Source organism: Columba livia, chromosome 26, assembly GCF_036013475.1.
Source record: "Columba livia isolate bColLiv1 breed racing homer chromosome 26, bColLiv1.pat.W.v2, whole genome shotgun sequence".
In the NCBI taxonomy this organism is placed as follows: Eukaryota; Metazoa; Chordata; class Aves; order Columbiformes; family Columbidae; genus Columba; species Columba livia.
The window spans coordinates 2,263,478-2,285,282 of NC_088627.1; the positions used below are offsets into that span (position 1 = coordinate 2,263,478).

At 51.1% G+C, this 21,805-nt stretch overlaps 1 protein-coding gene and 1 long non-coding RNA gene across 2 annotated transcripts in view; both read left to right on the plus strand.

Moving 5' to 3' along the window:
• The window catches only part of GRIK3 (glutamate ionotropic receptor kainate type subunit 3), an 88,343-nt gene that overhangs the window by 12,557 nt on the left and 53,981 nt on the right, over positions 1-21,805 (plus strand). The gene's annotated exons all lie outside the window — the stretch shown is intronic.
• On the plus strand, positions 13,843-15,950 carry LOC102091214 (uncharacterized). The gene is made up of 3 exons (XR_272365.3): positions 13,843-14,466; positions 15,117-15,223; positions 15,515-15,950. It is a non-coding gene; the product is annotated as an uncharacterized LOC102091214 (long non-coding RNA).

The window sequence follows — 21,805 nt, forward strand, 5'->3', positions numbered from 1 at the left end:
TGTCACCCTGAGCCACCCCAGGGTCCCATCGCGGTCAGGTTAACATGGCATATGTCACCATGAACCACCCCAGGGTCCCATCGTGGTCAGGTTAACATGGCATATGTCACCCTGAGCCACCCCAGGGTCCCATCGCGGTCAGGTTAACATGGCATATGTGACCACGAGCCACCCCAGGGTCCCATCGTGGTCAGGTTAACATGGCATATGTCACCATGAGCCACCCCAGGGTCCCATCGTGGTCAGGTTAACATGGCATATGTCACCATGAACCACCCCAGGGTCCCATCGTGGTCAGGTTAACATGGCATATGTCACCATGAGCCACCCCAGGGTCCCATCGCGGTCAGGTTAACATGGCATATGTGACCACGAGCCACCCCAGGGTCCCATCGCGGTCAGGTTAACATGGCATATGTGACCACAAGCCACCCCAGGGTCCCATCGTGGTCAGGTTACCCCAGCAGATGCCACCTGCCCCATGGCTGTGCCCAAGCCATCATCCCCATCCCAGCCCCTTCCTGGGGACGCTGAACCCCACTCCTCACCTGCTGGCCTCACAAGTGCAGGGAATAAAGCAGCACAGTTAAAATCTTGAGCAAGCTGTGTTCCTGGCTTCCCAAAGAAGCTGCGAGGTGCCACCAGCCCGGGTGACAGCAGTGGGGACAGCGGCTGACAGCCCAGCAACCACCCTGACCCCGCTCGCACGAGTTCACCCAGGAGATTCTCCCCCAACCTGGTGACCGTCTATATTTAGTCCTGGCCCAGGAGTCTGATCTATATTTTTTGACTGCATTATTAAGGTCATTCTTCGTGGTTACGTGACTCCTTGTGCTTTGTGAGTGTTTGTGAGGAAACCTATTTCCATATGAATTATGAAAGTTTATGCCAACGGGACTGTAATTCGTAAATTGTTATGACAGCAGCATTTTGAAAGGAAACACAGAGAAACCAGGGTAATAAAACTTGCCATTAAGGGAGTGGACTTGTGAGTCCTGGAAAGAATTCTTGTCCAAGGATTATATATGATCATCACACACCAAAATGTGGTTTTGCATTTTTATTGCTAGCAAATTACTTGTAAACCCACTAGGGAGCTAATGATTTTTCCTTTGTGGCCACGCCGCTTCACTTTGTTTTTTTTATATATACATTTTCGTGACCAGTTAAGCCATTGTTTTTGATTTATAACAACAATAATTATTTCTAAATAGCCTGGGTGTTAGAGGGTTAACCATCCCTGGATTCCAGCTGTCAGAAACTACCTGCCCGTGATGGATTTCAAAGGGAGGGTGGCTGGTGGAGCCTGGGCAGGTTTTCCTCGGCACCGCTGACCAGCTCGAATGGGGAGCACGGATTATTTGTGTTCCTCAGCAGCTCCTCGTTAATTTGACAGTGCACCTGCTTGAAGATTCCTCACTTTTTGGCTTCTTCATTAGTGTCACCTGTTCAGCAGTGCGGAGTAATGGGAGTGACTCCAGAAAGGAGCGTTTGGATTCAGATTCCATCGCTGCCCTTGTCCCTGTTTCCACTCCTGTCCCCATTCCTGTCCTTGTCCCTGTCCCCAACCATGTCCTCATTCCTGTCTGGTTCCTGCCCCTGTCCCTGTCCCTGCCCCTGTCCCTGTCGCTGTTCCTGTCCCTGTCCCTGTCCCTGTCCCTGTCCCTGTCCCTGTCCCTGTCCCTGTCCCTGTCTCCATCCCTGTCCCTGTCCCCTGTCCCCTGTCCCCTGTCCCCATCCCGGCCCCTGTCCCCATCCCAGTCCCTGTCCCCATCCCGGTCCCTGCTCGCACCCTCCCGAGGAGCCTCCTCTCCACGTTCTCTCCTCCGAGTGTCACTCGGTGCCGCGGGCGCCGGTTCCCGAACAGCAGCCGCTTACCCGGTTACCCCTCGGAGACGCTGATAATTCATTGTAAGAACGACGGCTGCAGAGAGCAGCGGGAAGTGCAAGATCAGCCTTAATATGAAGGTTAAGTGAGTCCTAAATTATTCACTGCCATGGTTACCGGGGTGATTACACCTCGCTCCTGATGTGCCGTCTTAGAAAGACCCTCCTGGCACAAGCCCGGTCACAGCATGGGGACAAGCCACCTATTGTCCCTCCCAGAGCCTGTCACCCCCATCTGGGATTCCCTACGCACAAGCAGCAAAGGGACAGAAACGTTCAGTAGATTGTGGGACATCTGTATGTTCATTACCAACGTCCGTGACAAAAAAGCATCACACGACTAACTGCACTTTTGATCGTAATAAAGCCATTTGTTAGAGCCACAATTCCTTTAGAGATTTTCAAAGCCTTATTTTTAGAGAAGTATTTTTTGATCTTTCGTTAGCTCCTGTTCTTCTTTGCCACAGACTCCCCGCGTGGCTTTGAACAAATGACTTTGCTCTTCTGTGCCTTAATGCTGCGCTTGTAAAATGAGGCTGAGCGCTGTCCCCGCTCCTCGGGGCCGTTGCAATGCTGAGGGCTGCAGGACTGCGGCGTGTGGATGGAAACAGCCCACACCGCTGCACCGAGGCTGAGCAATAGGTATGAACAGCCACAAACCCGTTTAACTGGTGAAATAGTGAGATTACAACCCAGGGCTCTCTGACTGGAGACATTCTGAAAAACACGAGTATCCTAAATATGCTTAACTGCTTACTTAATGTAGATTTTAAAAGTTATTTATTGAAATTTAACAACTGTTTACTCAATATAGGACTGTAAAGCCTTAAAAACATACTCTTAATAACCCCGTGGTATTTAACTAATGTACAATAGCATGTGCTATTACATCCCAATTAAAGCCCTATTTGAGACACTTAATTAAAAAGGAGGCTATAATAAGCTCCCGATCATTTGGCTCCCCAGCCAGATCCATACGATGAAGGATTCTGCGCGAGTCGGTGCCAAAGGCAGCGGAGCAGCCGCCGGTCGCGGAGGGTGCGGCGGGGCTGGGAGGAGGAGGAGGGACCAGAGGAGGGATGAAGGTGCTGGAATGTGCTGGAAGGTCCCTCCCCATCCGGACACTTCGCTGCCGGGGTCAGTGGAGCCCAGGGGCTGCGGGGAAGGACAAAGGACACGGACACGTTGTGCTGCTGGACGCTGGAGCTCCCAGGGCTGCTCCAGCCAAGGGTCCTGGGCAGGAGCAGCAGCGGGTTCCAGCAGCTCCGGCTTTATCGCAGCCACGGGAACGCCGCGGCCGTTCCTCTGCAGGAGACACCACCAGCTCCACGGCCCCTCTGGGCCACGAGTCCTGGTGCGAAGGAGCAGCCCCCAAGCTGCCCCGAGGCCACGATACCCGCAGCGACGGGAAACGACACACGGCGGGACGCAGACATGATGCACGCACAGAGATCTTGGTCTGGAGAGAAGCGCAGAGCCTGGCAGAGCAGAGAGCTGGGCTGGGCTGGTTCTTTATTCTCCATTGACCATTTATAGGATTTACAGATGCAAATCCCAGACTAAGATGTTATATAAGATGTTTTTCCAATAACTGTTATTAAAAACACACCACACTCGTGTTATGTTCGTTTCAGTTATGTTCCCACTCATTCACAGCCCAGGCCCAAGGACATTCACACGTCCCATGCGCTTGGGGGTGGTTATTCAGCCCGAGATACCATTCTCACGAGTCCGGGCTATCACTCTATACAATTATGAGAAACATACTTCAACACAATCTGTCCAAGGCCCTTTATATTTTGCTATGATCTAATTAGGTTAGCATTATGTCTTTGACCGCCCAGATGGCCATGTTAGTATTGACCTTTCTTTATCATCCGGGTGGCTGGAACCGCACATCTTGCTTTCCTGTAGATACCGTGTGGGGTTTTGGGAACACGGGCGGCTCTGAGCGGCTCTGCCCTGGTCTCTTCTGCCATCGGGAGCCGTGACACTGGCAAACAGTGACACTGGCAAACAGTGACAGGGCTGTGTCATCATCCAGCCCGTGCCAGGCTGCGGGAGCCCTCGGGACACCCGTCTGATGACAGCTGCTCGCCATCCAGCCGAGACCTTCTCCCTGCATCTCTTGAAAGACGATAATAATCCAAGCTCCCTTTAATTCGAGCATGTTTGAAATAGGAAGTGACTACAGCTTTGTGCTGGCTCCACAGCATGATGTGATGGTAATTTGTATAAGTGATTTTTTTTGCTTTTAATTATCAACGTGAGATTCAAAACTGAGGAATACGGGGACCCCACGAGGTATGCTCGACTGTTTCAAGGATGAAGTTTGTTTGTTTATTCAGGTGCTTAAATATAGCTCTTAATTGCACAAAAATAAAAGGCAGGAGAAGAGATTGGCATCCAGGAGCCTCAGGTCAGGCCACAGCTCTGACAGAGACCCCGGGCAGCCCCAGGCAAAATACTTGGGGAAAATACTGTTCCCATTTGCATCTGGTGGAGGGGATGCAAGAAACAGCAAATGACAGCAAATGAGAGCAAATGAGAGCAAATGAGAGCAACCGCTCCGTGGGCAGTGCGGCGCCGCTGCTCCCCAGGCCACCGGCCGGGTCCCCACAGTGTCACCGCAGAGCAAACCAAATGGATTTACAGCCACGGTGTCATTTCTCCAAGCGAGAATTGATGCCCTCACTTCCTTTTGGAGGCAGATTAAATAAGTACAGAGAGATGTGGGATGTGGCAGCTCTCTGGGTTTTGCAGAGGATTTCCAGGCAAGCCGTGGTTTATGAGCAGCCCATTAACACAGTGCACACCGCATGTCATAAAAAACCCCATTTTCCCCATTTCGGCTCTACCGTTGTATTTCATTTGCAGCCTAGATCTCCTGAGAGGCTCAGCGGAGGTTTTGGCAGGGAATGGTCCCTGTCCCGGGTGCGGTGACCAAGGCGGCCGCATCCCAGCAATGGGGCTGGGTGATGCGGGAGCAAGATTTGGGGAAGTGCCCGTCCCGGAGGGGCCTGTGCTCCGGGGACCTGGGTCAGGGCAGAACAGACGCTTCCGAGGGAGAGGGAGATGTGAACATCCCCTCCCTTTTTGTTGTTGTTGTCCCAGCTCCTTTAAAATAATGTTTAGACTTCACGTATTGCTAATTACATACACTGGTGCTGTGTGGTATTTCATGCCAGCCACTGATGGATGCTCTATAATCTTACATAAAAGAGAGCACGTTTGTTTTGTAGGGCTAACTGCACACAATCTGTTATTGTGTAATGCTGAATGCTTTGAGGATTGGTGCCTTTCAGCGTTGAGCATAAAAGCCAGGCCTCCCCGGCAATAACCTTCATTAATCAGGCTTCCCCAGTCTGCGAGCGCCGGGGACCACGACGCCTTCTTTGTGCATCACTTTGAAAACCTCCCACCGATCTGCCGGTCTTTCCTTTTTCTTTATTTGGTTTAAATGGGAAAATACCCTCCCAGTACAACCACCCTCATTTGAGTTGGGGCTCCACGCGTTTTCTTAGACTAACAGGCAGCTTAAAGCGGGGGAGGGAAAAGCAGCTGCAACTCGAACTTCACTTAAAGAGGATCCAGCTTCTTTTGTTTTTCACAAGAGCCGTTGAGTGTTTGGAGCTTTAAAAAATATGGCAGCTTATTCAGGCTGCTAAAACATAGATTTAGGTGTTTCGAGGGCTTTCGAGAGATGGAGAAGCAGGAGTGAAGGTCACAGCGAGCTCTGCCAAACTGCCGCCAACTCCTGTAGGAACCAAACCCTGGTGCTTTGGCTCACGGTTTCCGAGCTGTCCCAAACCCCCCACTCCTCCGCGCGGACGAAAATCACGACAACCAGCATCAGGGGGTGTCTGAGCGGCTCCGAAAGTTGTGGGAACAGCAACACAATCAACGTAGTTTCAGCTTTAATTGCTAAACGTTGCTGTAGAAAGAAGAGTCGCCTTCCTGCTCCGGGTTCCCGCAGTCGCTCCCCCAGGTTTCAAGACGCAGTGAAAGTTTTTGGGTTGTTTTTTTCGCACCGTACGTTTCAAATGCTTCATTGTCAAACTGGTTAAAAGCCCTTATTTATAAAATGTGTGCGTCTCTTTCAGCTTAACTGAAAAGGCATTAAAATAACTGCAGCTGTGGAAAGAATAATTACAGCGAGATTTTGTCAAGGACTCTCTTGTCTGATGTTGCCATCTGTGACATGGTGAATGCAAAGATCATTTTAAACATAGGCTGTTAATGGAGAGAATAATTTGAGAGCTTTAGATATTTATGGTAAATTATTTAACTTTATCGTTGGGTTTTATGGCCTCGATATTCCATATAGTGAGGATCTCTGCGTTTTGTGTTGTTCTGCACTTTGTGACGACAAGTACACTGCAGTAAAAGCAGCACCTCACATGTTTCAAGGAGACATCATATTAATCAGATTATTTCCATGCTCTTCAATATCATCCTTGATGCCTTATAAAAAACCTTTAGAGAAAGATCTTGTTACCGCCCAGGTGTTAACAGTCAGTCCTTCAAGCATGGGCAGTGACAGGGCCTGTAAACACCACATTTTCGCATTAATTTCCTCCCGTCTCTTAGAATATTGGTTTTGAGACTCCCACTAAGAGGACATTGCTGCATTATTTCCTCCAACAACCTCCTAACCGCCAAATTAAGAACAGACTGTTGCACTGGAAATGAGTAATCGGCTGCCGGAGCCAGGGGAAGAGGAGACTTGGCTTCACTGACAGTCGCTGCTCTGTGAACGGGACTCGCGCTGGAGCCGAGTCGAGTGTGCTCGTTAATCAAATTAGGGCAGGAGTGGCCGTGGGGCCGGCCCCTGAACCTCCAGCTCCCGCCGCCCGTCCCGCAGCTCCAGGCTGAGCAACCTTCTCCTAGGAGGTGTCTCCAGGAGGACACTGAGTTTGGACGGGGGTTTCCCGGTACAGAGCCAAGTCCTTGCAGCATGTTCCTTTCCATAATAAAACCCCAAAAGCTTTTATCAGGCGGTCTGGGGGCTGGTTCTGCTGACGGAGGACGAGGTTCGCTCCTCCTGGACATGGAGCGTGGCTCCATCTGACCAGCGTCTCGCAGCACGTGCGTCCCCGTCCCTCCCTGCTCCCGCGGCGTCGCCACGAGCCCGCGCACACCCGAGACGGCCCGGCGGGACGATTCCGTCGGACGTGAACTTTTCAGGGGAATCGAGATCATCGTTCTGACAGCTGAAGGCCGCGGCTCCGCTGCAGCCCCTGGCAGCCACCTTGGGAGCGTGCAAAATGCAAATGGGAAGGGACAAGAATCCGCCCGTTTGTTCTTACTGAAGAGCCTCTTCCCACCCAGCCTGCCCTCTGCCTCCTGCGGCTCCGCAGCTGCTCAACATCTGGATCTCTTTCTGGCTTGCTAATGGGCTCTGGCTGTGCTAACGAGGAGACGGCACCGCAGCCAGGGGCATGGCCGCCGGGCTCACAGTGCTCCCTGCACAGCAACACTTGTCTACGAGAGGTGGGTGGACTTGGAAACCCCCCAAGAGCTGAGATGCTGCAGGCGGTGGGCAGGGGAAGGTCAGCAGCACTGGCCATGGCACCAACCCCACCAGGCACTCAGTCCCAGTGCAGCCAGCAGGGCAAACCCAGTCTCTGGGGACTTACTACAAGGGGAACTAAGCTGGGAGCAAACATGTGGGTGATGGACTGGCAGGGGAGAAGCCAGGTAACATTAATCTCCACGGCAGCCCCGGGGCGATGCCGTTTGCCCTCAGCCGTTTGGGTGCACAGGAGCCCTCGGGAGGTTCTGCCGCGCTGGGCTGTGCCACATTTGGCTCTTCTTTCACATGGCAGCACCTAAAATGAGCCAGCCAGCTCCATCCCTGCAGCACCTGAGCCCCTTGCTTTACAGAAGCCAACCTGCAAATGTTTGAGAGCACCTGAAGAAATATTTACAGAGCAGCGTTTGCAAACCCCTGGAAGGCTGGCACTGCCAGGTGCTCCTTTGTTTGAAGGAAAAGTGAGTTTGTGTACGCAGGTGGTTTACACCGTTTAGTTAATTTGGGTAATTTGTTTGTCACCGGTAACTTGCATCACAAAACAAAGCAGCTCTCGGCCAGCCCCTCCTCGCTTTGCACAAGATACCGGCGGCTCTTTGTGACACGATGCTGCTCAAAGGGCTTATAGGAAAAGCCTTTCTCCAGAGATCACAGCCAGGTGGTCCACAGGTCCCTTTGAGCACAGGCTCCCTTTGTCCATACGTTTCCTTTCTCTGTACATAAAGGTGCAGACGGCCGGTCCCTGGAGGCAGCCACGCAAAGTTTCGAGGGCACGTGTGAGTCTGGGTGTGCATGTGAGTGCACACTTGACCGGGAAAGAAGCAAGAAGTAGCAAAACCAGACTTAGTGCTGGCTTTAGTGCTGATTTTTCAGCAATTTTTCAGCTCAGTAAACCACAGTGTGAAGGTGTATAGATAGATTTTTGCGCATGTAGCAGCCAATGTGTATCTCACGGTTACAAAGCTCCTTCACCAAGGTCCTTGGACCTGAAGAATGGAGCCTCAGAAGAAGCTTTTGCTCTCCTGCTCGCAGCTTGGCCACGCTGGGGCTGCTGGCACAGGCACGGAAGACACTTAATAATTTAAGATACCTTCTTTGAATGTGACTTTGCGGCTGAAAATAAGGGGAAACAGGGTAGCAAGTCAGCTCTCGAACACACATCGAAACACTGCCTGGCCAAAGTGCCAGCTTTGCGCTAAATCCACCTAAATCCACCTAAAACGGACCCCGGCCCAGCGCTACCCCAGGTCCCAGACCCCACGCCAGCAAAACTCGGGCTCAGTGGCCCAGTTACAAACAGAACCAGGCAGGAAAGACCCCGCGCTTGCTCAGAGCTGCAGGTCCTCTTGGCTTCTTGGTTTCTCTTCCTCTAGCTATCAGAGCTGTTAACTCAAATTAACATTCCTAATGCCAAATCTATTGGAACATGCCTTCCAGACCCACAGACATTTCTGTTATGGCCAGGATTAATCACAAGGGATAATTAGAGTATTAAATGAAATAATTATAACATTATGACTCTAATAACCAAATTCATGGATATTAGCTTCTGAGAAAAGACAAATACGGGAACTAGAGCCGTTTTGACGGGTGCCTCTGGCTGCATTGCTTTTTCTTTGCATTTTTCCATTAAAAATGCCCAAACATCCGCCACAGCGAGACAACTCGCCCTAAAGCAAGGGGGCAAAGCAGCTTCTGAGCCACAGCGGCCAGTCCAGCAAAGGGACAGCCTCGCGGCCAGTAAGTGTTTTACACACGGTCCCTCACCAATACTCTCCAGAGGAATAAATGAGTTCAGGAAAGCATTATGCAATGGCAAACGGTTAAAAATACCGAGTACGTACATCTCCGTCAGCACACGCAGCAGCGTCCCGCAGCCGCGGATCCGCACAGGGCGCTGCCGGGACAGCGAACGCCGGCACCGGCCGCGGTTCTGCACGCACACGCAGCGCGTTAAACACGCAGTGAGATTTCACATACCAAGCAGCTCCTTCTTTTCACCAAGAAATATTAATTCTGGATAATAAATTGGGATTTTTATCGTATCGTTCCTCTGCAATTCAGAATGAGCTCCTTTTGGTCCCTGTGATCTGTGGAAGGGATCATCTCGGTGTGAACTATTACTATGCTGTACTCATGTACAGCCTTATAGCTCCAATTGCAGTCTATAGGTACCAGCCTAAGTTACTATCCCTCTGTGTGTATGTGCCGCTCTGGAGGCCGCTGCATGGAGAATACATCACACCACTTCAATTTCCAAATTCCTCCACAGGATTAAATGATTAGAATTCTTTTGCATAGTTCCGACAAAGCAGTCAAAATCCAGTTGCAAATGCTATGTTGTTTATCGATAGCTCCATAATACAGGCGAGGTGGGTTGCCAGACAGCTGCATTTCCTGGCATTTAAAAAGAATTCACTGTAATGTATTGTAATGCATTAGCATAATAATTGGTAAGCATTCGCAGATGAATAGTTTACTGACTGATAGATTTTGTACAGAAACTGTGAAGGTTACATGGAGGGTGAAAACATTTCACTGTGTCAATGAACATACTTAATTTTTCTGGAAGTGCTATTTAAATTGTGCAGTGCTGGGACATTAGCATAACAAAGCCATAACGCACCCGTTTGTGCCGGACCGGGGAGCGTGGCCCCGCGGGGGCTCCGCCAGGAGACCCCCAGGAGATGGTCTGGAGACACCGGACCTGCTGCTGCTGGGGACACGTTGCTGCTGGGGACACATTGCTGATGGGGACACATTGCTGATGGGGACACACTGCTGGTGGGGACACGTTGCTGGTGGGGACACATCTGAGCTCCTGGGGACAGGGACCCACTGATGGGCACACCGTCACCCCCCATCGGGATGTCCTGGCAAGGCTTGAATTCACTTCTCACTCTTCTCTGGGTCCTCTGAGCGCTTTGGCATTAACAGACATCACCTGGCTCTGAATGATTTACACCCTGCGGTTTCTGCCTCGGTCTTGTCTTCCCATCGTTTTACAGCAGACTGTCAGGATGACAACCAAAAAGCTCATCGGAAGGGACAGAGCTGAATCTTTTGGACAGACAGTTTTGGAAAAGTCAGATTTTTGCTTGCCGTTATAGATATTAACTCCATTCTCATTTGGAATAAGTTGGGGCGAACAGATGTGAGGAGGAATGAAATATTCCAGCACACAAAGCTTTGGTCTCCACTGTCCCCACAGGGATGGTCAGACACACATGGCCTCGGCCTGCTGGGGGATCCCAGACTGTTCTACCACTGTTATCATTCACTGTTCTACCACAGTTACCATTCATTGTTCTACCACTGTCATCATTCATTGTTCTACCACAGTTACCGTCCATTGTTCTACCACTGTTACCGTTAATTGTTCTACCACAGTTACCATTCATTGTTCTACCACTGTCACCGTTCACTGTTCTACCACAGTTACCGTCCATTGTTCTACCACAATTACCATTCATTGTTCTACCACTGTTACCATTCACTGTTCTACCACTGTTACCATTCATTGTTCTACCACTGTCATCATTCATTGTTCTACCACTGTTACCATTCATTGTTCTACCACTGTCATCATTCATTGTTCTACCACAGTTACCATTCATTGTTCTACCACTGTTACCGTTCACTGTTCTACCACTGTTACCATTCACTGTTCTACCACTGTTACCATTCATTGTTCTACCACTGTCATCATTCATTGTTCTACCACAGTTACCGTTCATTGTTCTACCACAGTTACCATTCACTGTTCTACCACAGTTACCATTCATTGTTCTACCACTGTTACCATTCACTGTTCTACCACTGTTACCATTCATTGTTCTACCACTGTCATCATTCATTGTTCTATCACAGTTACCATTCATTGTTCTACCACAGTTACCATTCATCACCACATTAGGAATATGTTTAAAAAAAAATCAAATCAAAGGAGCTTTATCCCAGGTGACAAAGTAAAAATACTTCCTTTCAGCACAACCATTTGACCTCCAGTTTCTACCAAGCGTACAGATTTTAAGTGTTTCAAGATCTCATCTGAAAGCCTCATGAGCAGCAAACTCTGGAGTACGGTTCAATGCGTTTCTTCCAGGAATGATGGAAAGATGAATCAAACCTCATTTACAGAGATCTTTTAATCTTCCTGACATTTGCGGCTCTCACTTTTCCTTCTTGGAAAGTTCCTATGGCATAAAGAGGGTAGATGCAAACAGGATTTGTATTTCACTTCAAAATTTGTCATCAACAAGACGCCCTTCTGTAGATTTTTAAACCACCCTATAACGCAAAACACATGGGGTATAAATTATGGATTAAGAAAATCTTCCTAGAGGTAAGAATATTTTAAGTGGTGGAAGAGGTTTTCTACTTCAGAACAGGGATATTTAGGATGTGGCAAAAGCAATGGGCTGATGAGGAGGCCCCAGACAGACAGACAGACGCTGCGGCCATCGCTGTCCCCACCCGGACCCTTCCCACGTCCCTCCAGAGGCGCAGCAAACAGCTCAACAGCTCCTGCTCCTGTTATTTTAACCGTGAAAGCCCATTCCCAATGAGCTGCACGCAACCCTGACCTGTTTGACTCCCTCAGGCTAATTGGTAACGGGGAAACACAAGCGTGATTTATAGTAACAGGTTTCTTCCTATTTTACGGTTGCAATGTGTTTCATTAACGCTCCCGCAGCAGTTTGCACTATTAGGGATGCGTTTGCTTCCAGTAAGGAGAGAGAAAATATAACAAAGCAGGGATAACAATGGGGTGACGGCCTCCGGCTGGGAAACACCAAGTCCCTCGGTCTTTCTTGCGCAAGGAACCACACCAGGACCTCCACAGGGCTGCTCAGCACCCTCCGCAGCATAAGGCTGCGCTGTAAATAAATATACTTAATGCTACACATGGAATTTCAAGAGCATAGTCCTCACCGAGAAAGCACGTCATATTGGGAGAGGTTTTGTGGACTAACCGCTGCCATTATTCCTGAATAGAAGGAGCTCCCGAGGAAGCGAAACCATGAAGGGAACTGGAGCATCTCCCGTCTGGGTCTGCGGATGCTCCGGGGGGACCGGGGCGTCCTCACGGGCCGGGCTGTCCCAACGCAGCTCCGGGACTTGCCATTTGCTTGAGAACAGCTGTAAAACACTGGATTTGTGAGCCGAGGAATGAGGGACAACAGCGGAGGAGCTGGAGGAGCCGCTCGGGGAGCGCCTGGCGCTGCTCCGGGCAGAGGATGATGATGTCCATGGCTCGGGATGCACTACGGCTACCGCGACTTCAAAGGGAAAAACACACCCCGACACCAAACACTCATTACATTTTATTTCTGCTTCTTTAAAGGAAATCTATTATTTATTCCTGTTCTGATTTATTTAATAATTAGCATGAAAGAGAAAACTAGCAGCAGATGGGGACATTCCGGGGGAAAATTTCAGAGCTGAATATTTCATTATGTACAAATGTAACTTTGCTTCAGACAGAATGCAGTGTGCAGACAATGTGGGAGGCTGCAATATTTTCCTTCACGCTATTTGTTTAAAAAATAAATCGCACTTTACTAAAAACACAAGTTTTTAAGTAGTCCTGAGGACTATGTTAAAAACCATGTTAACATCTTCATGTTTTACTCCAGATGAAAACTCCTGCAAGTGCAGATGGTGCCGGCCCCTCGGTAACATGGACAGGATCCTGGGCACAGCTCGGGGGGGTTTGGCAGCGATTTCACTGAACTTGGTAACTCTGCTCATGTTAAACATGAAACTCGTAAGACTCTGCATTCAGATTAAGGTGGTACCGGCTCCCGGCTGCAGACAAACCCCATTTCGGTGCCATCTGGGGATGCCCAAGTGCCCTCGGCATCAAGAACATCCCAGCAGCCAACAGCGCGGCGGCACCTTGTAAAGCTGTACCCTGGTGTTAGATGCTTTTTGCTGCCCTCATATATATTGGGTAATAAATGCCCCTTTGGTAGAAGGAGACAGTATTTCATTGCAAAAGTAAAATATAATAACAGGGGAAAGTGCTATCTCAGCTCGCTGCATAAACAGCTAAAATAAGCAATATGTAGGCATATCATTTGGAACACAGATTAATAATTTCTGTTCTGAGTAGTGGTAGCTGGCCTGATTTACTGTGGTGATGGTATTATGGTCCCAGACTTTATTGTCCTTTAAATTATATGGCAGTCTATACAGGAGGTAGACAGGGATCTAAATCAAGTATTATTGCCTGTAAATTTGGAAACAAATAGTAGTTTTCCCCCCTTTAAATCACTGAGTTTGTGTGTTTTATAAGGTGAACGCTATGGGTTTTTATGTGACCGGAGTTTTTGTTTCCCTGCTTCGCCTTCTCCAGCACGTGGAGTCCGAGCTGTTCTGCGGCTCCGGGATCTCTGCGTAACGGGGATGGTTTTATCTGACCCAACGTCCCGCGGCTGCCTTGGGACAGGGGGAAATGGGGGCTGCAGGTGCCTGGGGACACACAGCCCCACAGGAGCACCCGCTGGGGCAGGGACCACGGGCGCAGCAAGGGACACGTGTCCTCCCTTGTGCAACAGAGCGATCGATACCGCCGGGGGGGTTGAATGAGGGTTTAAAAACCTTCTAAGCTTGTCTTTATTCTTCACGTCTTCTGAGGGAAGGGACGGCTGCTGGTCCTTCAGCCGCTTGCTATGAGGGGCCGGTGACTTTTGTGCCGCCTGTGAGGTCCAGTGTTCAGCAGGTAATTGAAAAGCTGATGAGAGGAGCTGTCACTCCCCGTCAGCTCCGCTCGCCTGGCTGCTGAATCGCAATTCATTTCCAGGCGGTAGCGTGCTGTTTATGTTTCTGTCATCTGATACCTGAACGTCTGGATCAGACTCTTTATTTTCGCCTTGCCCTTTGTACCGCTCGGTGTATTTGCAGTCTCCGTGTCTCTTTGCTGCTTTGATGCCACCGTGCGTGCAGCTCGTGCCGCCCGCGCCGGGGCCCGGAGCAGAGGGAGAGCGGCTCCGAGAGCTGCTGGGATGAAAGAGCAGAGAGCAGCTGGGGCAGAGCTCTGGGTACAATAGGGACACTCTGACATGCGGGGATGGGGACAGCAAGGGGGCTCCCGCATCAAACAGGCCTGGTGGGAAGAGGGTTCACAAACAGACCAAGATCTGGGCTGTGAAAAGCTTCTGATGGAAACAGCTGAGAAAGAGGGGAAGGGAAGGGAAGGGAAGGGAAGGGAAGGGAAGGGAAGGGAAGGGAAGGGAAGGGAAGGGAAGGGAAGGGAAGGGAAGGGAAGGGAAGGGAAGGGAAGGGAAGGGAAGGGAAGGGAAGGGAAGGGAAGGGAAGGGAAGGGAAGGGAAGGGAAGGGAAGGGAAGGGAAGGGAAGGGAAGGGAAGGGAAGGGAAGGGAAGGGAAGGGAAGGGAAGGGAAGGGAAGGGAAACAGGAGCCTTGCAGTGCAGATGGAGGAAAGCGTGGTGGGAGCATATGGCACGTTACAAAGTTAGGCTGGAGAACGGGTGTGGGAACCCAGCCCTTCTCTCGGCCTTCCCAACATGCAGTGTTCCAGAGGGAACCGCGCATGTCACTCCTGGGGACTGAAATCACACACAGGGACTGAAAGGCGTCACTTTGGGTCCCTGCTCTGTCCTGTGCGACACGAGCCTTGGGCGGTGGGTAACGGAGAACAGGGCAGTGACAACAGGTGTCCCCACCCTGCAGCAGGAGCATTCAGAGCGGTTTTGTACATCGGTTGATGGCTGTGACGCTGCTTTGCAGACTCTGTGATGTATTAGCCTGGCCTCCTCTCAGACAAGAAGAAAAATGGGGTAGGCAAAATGTTTCTATATTTGTAGGCTTAGAACAAATCACTTTTATGCTAACAGAGCAGCTGTAACCATTAGGGAATCCCGGGAGCCCTAAAGAGCTGCCAAAAGAAAGTGTCCTCCGGGCTCACGTGAAAGGCCACGGAGGTGCCGGGCACCAGCACCTCTGCTGCGGGAGACCAAGGGGACACCCGAGGAGCTGAGCAAGGAACGGGCGGGCACAGGGTTTGTTTGCTCACCGTCTGAGCCGGGCCATATTGCAGATCTGAGATCTGCTCTCCCGTCTATCAACAGCATGTTTGCCAAGCAGCTCTTGGCAGAGCCGCCAGACGCAGCCCTGCCAAGCTCCTCCTCGCGCTGCCATGACGAGCGGAGGCATCGCCGAGCGGGGACGGGGAGGGCGGACGGACAGACAGGACCAGCTGCCTGGGCCCACCCTTCGCTCCCTGCCCCGCTGTGAAGCTGCCCATGGGACCACAGGGGGAGGGGGAAAAAATCAATCTCTGCATTATACGCTTCCTTTCCCAGTGCACTGGTTTCAATCTAACAAAAAGGTTTCTAGTAATGCTGTCCCCTATTCAGCATAGTATAAACCATAGCCTTACGTGTAAATAAACATGAGACTCATCCTATCACATATGCATGTTTTAGTGAGTGAAAAGCCCGAGTTACATACAGCATGAAACGGTCTTTAAATGCAACAAACAGACTAAAATCCTGATCAGTAAACCCTTCCGAATCTCTTAAGTGCACAGTGCCCGCACAGAGGAGAAACAACTGCGTCACCTTAATACTCAGAGTTCCTGAGACTCCTCCTGGTGCTGGTGACTCTCCGTTCAGCTTTCGGCAGCTTTGTGCTGCAGCTCGTGCTGCTCCAGCAGAGCAGCCCTGGCACAGCGGCACACATCTGTACTCACGAGGTGTACAACAGCTATCAGATACCACCTTTCCGAGGGGTAAGTGTCCTGTGCTGCCCTTGCACAGGTAAAACCATCGATAAGGGGCTCCAGGCCTTGGACACCTGACTGTGCTTGTCCTTCCCTCTCCTGCTGCTTTGTTCAGGCACTCAGAGCTGTGACACGCACCCTCTCAAGGCTGAACTTCAGATGACTGAGCTGAGTTTTGAGCCCCTGCTTTTTGAGTGGGTTCATAAATTAAGCATCACATGGTTCTTTTTTTTCCCTTTGTGCTCTATAAAAAGCCGAGCGAGCAGTGCTCCAGCAGGGCATCAGCACCAGAATGTCACCCCTGTGAGAGCAATTTCCCTCTGGCTCCTATTTTTAAACAACCTCCTGGAGTCCCTCCTGCCCACGTTCTGGTGAAAGCACTCCAGAGCTTAACAGGTTTGACATTTTCATTTCTGTTTTCTCGAAAACGCTAACATCATCTGATTGAGCATTACAGCCTGTTTGCGTCCTGTTGCCTGCGAATATATATCATGAGCCCTAGCACCAAGAACACAAGGCAGTGAGGCTGTGACAGGGACGCTCTGATTAAGTGAATGATTGCGGATTAGCGGCTGCAGAGCCCCCCATCTCTGAGCCACGCTCTCCTCGTGGTCCTTTCTGTAGATGATTTGCTTTTTGGATAATGGCTTCTGGCATGCGGCGCAAGAGGGATGTTTTTATTTCATGAGCGTCGCGGAGGCTGCTGCCCAGACTCCCGGGCTCCGTTTTGCCCGTAACACAACTTTGCACTTTCCTTCCATCAGCCGCTGTGTTCCAGACCCTGCGCTATGTAGCGTTACCCACAGCGTCCCACACATCTGGCAGAGCAGCTGGGGAGCGGAGCAGAGCAGAGCAGAGCAGCCTCCTCCTCCCAGCCCCTTGGCTGTGCCGGTGCTGCCGTGACGGTAGATGGAGCCCAGTCCAACCAGCTCGGCTACCGGAGCCATGTTGGGAGCATTGCCCTGTTCATAATGCCCCATAGATCTGTAAGGGAGAGCGGCCGGGTGGGAGCTGCACCTCTGGCTCCACATCTCCTCTGTAAAGCCTCTTCTGCTCCCCCCCATCCATGGTTTCAGCAAATCCATCACAGCCAAAGCGAAGGCTACAAAGTCCCTGGCAATCTAGAAGCTCTTCCAAGTCCCATCAGGATTTCAAAGGCTAATGCGCTGGACATGAGATGAACCTCGCGCCCCTTTCACTAAGCAGCAACTAATCCTGCCAAAATGACTGTGACAGTCGTGGTAATGTCAGTGCCGTGGGTTCCTCCCCTGAAGCAGCAGCATGGCAGAGGAGTGACAGACCGGAGTGTGGCACCAGGGACAGGGCAGTGCCCCTTTGCAGGACATATGTTCTGTGTGCTAACACATTGGAGGGATTCATTCACCTTTGATCTGGGCTTCTCAGCTTCTCAGCCCGCGAGCAGAGATTCAAATGTGGGTATTAAACCAGCCTGTGCCCAGAGCACACGCTGTGCTCAGCGCTGGTTTCATCCGCGCGGCTCCAGCAGAGATGGCACCGACATGGCTCTACTCTCTTGGTTTTTGTCTTTTACTTCGGGGGCCCAAAGCATCGCAGGGTTCAAAGAGCTCCCGGCGCTCCGGCAGCATGCTATCATCTCTGGGAGCATGATTATAGCTAGTACTGCAAATTGCACAAAATACCTCCCCAATGATGAAGATTGCAGGGAGGCTGGGAAAATTACCTTTTTCATTATGTCTTAAAAATACTGCAATCTCAGCCTATGCCTGAGATTCTAGGAACTGGTGTGTTGTTCAGAACGGCGCTGCTGGAGCTGGCTTGCAGAGAGCAGAGAAAATGGAGCCTTCTCTTAGCCAGACACATCAGGACCCCTGTGACCCCTGGTTTTAAATCCCAGTGGGTTGAGAAGCTTTCTGCAGCTCCCACCAGACAGCAGGAAAGGCTGCTGGCATCCTGGGGGAGGTTGAAAAGAGGAGAAACTGGACCCCGAGAGATGCTTTAGCAGGATCTCAGGGGTGCATGCCAGCTAACTCGGGAATGGAAAGGAGCTGGGAACAGGATCCCAGCGCAGCCCGTGGGAAGCGTTTTGCTGAGATGCTCTGAATCCATTTCTCGAGGGCGCTGCGGCTCCTGCGCTGGGATCAGCTCTCCCAGCGCTGCTCAGCTTGGTCGGTGCTCGTGCTGCCCGTGGCCGTCAGGGGTGTCGGGCACACGGAGACACCTCCGGGTTGTATTTGCACAACCCATTGTTCAGCCCCCCTCGCCTGCCCTGCCCTCTCCTTGCAAAATGGATTCAGAGCATCTCAGGGCACGACCTTGTCTACCGAGGTGCCTGCCCAGTGTCTGAAGCACACTTCAAAACCACTAACAGAAATGCAGTCGTAAGGATGCACTAATGCAGAAGAAAATAAACACAAGTATGCACAACTGAGCTGAGCGGCCCTGGCCCTGCTCAGCACCACACAGCCCGGGGGCTGGAAGGTGGAGACGGGAGGAAGGCGGGCAGGTTATCGATTGAAAGCTGGATTCGGGCTGTGTGTATGTGATGCATGAACAAAGCAAGACATTAAAAATTAATAGTAATAGCAAAGTCTCGGCTACTGGGGGACATTCTCATCTCTGGCTGCCGGCGGGTCCGGTGGGGATGGCAGAACGGCTGCTGTGCCAGTTCCTCACGTTACGCTCACGCCGGGCAGAGCTGAGCTGCTCCCCACGCTTCCCATCTGACTTGGGCTTGTTGGGACCAGTCTTAGTCCTCACGGGGCAAAGCGGTTTCTCCTTCTGTCAAAATTAACCGAGTATCATCCCCCTGGTGAAACGCACAAGTGGAAAAGCACATATCAGACTAATACGCATGAAAAGCTTTTTTTTAGCTGGGTTTCTGAAGACACTGCATTTGAAGTCTGCGTCTCCTATCAGTCCTGTGGCAGCCGAATACCTGTGATGATGTACTTTCATTAGATTTTGGTGTTAATTGAAAATGCTGTTGAAAGCCAACAAGAGTTGCTGCGCTGTAGCCTAAGGGGCCTCAGTGAGGTCTTAAAAAAAGGAGCTTTTTCCTTTGAAGAACTCGGGGAAAAGGTGTCTGCCACCAAGATGCTTGGAAAATTCGCTCTGTTGTTATTTTAGAAGAACAAGCCTAAATTGGGCACCATCAGCAGAGATGGCCTAGGTCAGTGTTCCTTGCAGGGCCTTTTTCCCTTTGGATGGACTATCGCTGCTTTTGCACTGGAGCCCGTGGGATGCTGGTGCTCCCAAAGGTCCTGGGTATTTTCCACCTCCCCTCGGCCGCAGAGCTGGATCAGGACCCACCGATCCAGGGCTGGCTTCACCCTTCCACCTCCTGCATCCCCGTCTTATTTAGCGGGATACACACACAAGCACTTCACTAAGACACGGGGTTTCATGCAGAAATCAAGTAAAAGCTATCGTATAATTTTGCTCTGATGGCAGGCAAACACAGAGTAATTTGGGCTGAGTTTTCCTTTAAGTTTCTGCAGAAATGAAAACCGAAATGAGAAGGAGCATGAGGAAAATTGTTCATATGTATCCCCGGGAGCTGAAATTGCTGAGTGCCGCAGAGCTGCGCCAAATCCCCTTATTCAGGACACACTCTTGCAATATTGGTAGACGGGACAGGGCTGAGATTTGAAAATGTCACAAGCAGCAGGACAAACAGGCAGGGGTTCCTTTCTACCCAACATGCACATAACAACCATGGCAGGCATAATATTTCCAAATATTCCCTATGTAAAATTGATTTTTAAAATGAATCTGCTTGCCAGGTACACAGCGTGTCTGCAAACAGACAAGAGACAGCATTTTGCAGACAGAACTGTTTGATGCAAACTAATTTTGGCATCGTAAGAGCTTGTCTGTTCGCAGAAGACGGGATATTTGAGCAAATTAAGGCTATACAGGCACCAGAAGCACCTGTCTGTGCATCCACTAGAGCAGCCAACATGCACTGGGCAACTTCCTCAGAGTTCGGCGGGAGGCAGGATGATCCGTGATTAATGACCATTGCTGCAGTGCATTTCATACTCTTTCTAGAAGAAAACTTCCAGATTCTGAGCAACAGGTCAGCTCCAGCACAACAAAGTTTCTCGTTCCTTGAGATGAAGCCCCGAGCAGCAGCGAGGGAAGGCTGTGATATATAGATACACTTTAGATTCGGGTTGTGCTGGGATCTGCTGTTCTGACAGCGCTGGGAAATGAGGCTCTTCTGGCTCCAGTCTCTGCTAAATCCTGCCCTGTGGGAGAAGGTCGTGCTAACAGACAAGATGCAAAATGCACCTGACGGGCATTTTAAAGGGTGCGCTTTAAAAATTAAGATACAAGAGTGCTTGCAAATCTAAAATACCAAGTCCCATGTACATGCCAGCGGATTCAGAGAACGGACTCAATAAACAATGGAGCATCTGTTTGCAAAAAGCAGACAAAGCCAATCATCAGCACTATGCTTATTTTTATATCATAATTCACTGCTGGAGTGTGAGCGTCTGTGGTTTGACTCCCGATCAGCCGCGGAGCAGAGCCGTGGGGAGCAGCTGGCGCCGGCACCGCGGGGACACGGAGGGGACAGGCGGAGTCCTGGCCCTGCTGCACAGAGAGACCAGCGTCACGCCTGCAGTGACACCCGAGGGACGTGCCATCCCCTCTGGTGCCATGGGGCTGGCTGTGCCCCGCTCGCCGCGGTGCCACCAGTGCTGGGGTGCACGGGCTCCCTGCGGTGTCACCACAGTGTCAAGGTGCATGGGCTCCCTGCAGTGTCACCAGTGCCAGGGTGCACAGGTCCCCCACGGTGTCACCAGTGCCAAGGTGCATGGGCTCCCTGTGATGTCACCAGTGCTGGGGTGCACGGGTCCCCTGCGGTGTCATCACTGCCAAGGTGCATGAGCCCCCCGCAGTGTCACCAGTGCTGGGGTGCATGGGCCCCCCCCGGATTTCACTGGTGTCAAGGTGCATGGGCTCTCCATGGGGTCACCAGTGCCAAGGTGCACGGGCCCCCCTCATTGTCACTGGTGCTGGGGTGCATGGACCCCGGCGGTGTCACCAGTGCCAGGGTGCACAGGCTCCCCGCAGTGTCACCAGTGTCAGGGTGCATGGGTCCCCCGCACCAGAGCTGCCATTGTGGGAAGGACACGGGAGCCAGAAGAACAAAGTAAAGTATCGGCAGAGAGAAGAAAAACGACCCAAATACAAGTGACAAGTGGTGTTCAAATAGGAAACAGTGTCTCGCTGAACCCTGCACATAAATGAGTAGAGAGAGTGGGAAACGTCTAAAGCAATTTGAAGAAGTGTATTGAATCCCCACGGGGAGCTCCAGATGGTTTGTGTGGCCAGCGCAGCTCTCGTTGCTCATGCAAAAGCTGCCCCGCGTTTTCAGGAGCATTTCTGACAATAATGGCGTTTGCTTTTCCCTCTCCCTCCCTCTCTGGACACACAGATGTTGTCTGTCCCCTCTCTCCCCTGGGAACTGCCCTCCCTGGGCAGCACGTCCGTGTTCTCCCCCTTTTCCATGTTCTTTGGGAGTCAGAGACTCATCCTCCGCTCTGCGCTTGCAGTTTATGATACTTAAAGATGTCTTTGTGGCCTGTATAACGAGGCAATCTGCTGTCGCTGAGCTGGGGGATGTTCCAGTAGGTTTGGAGCCACA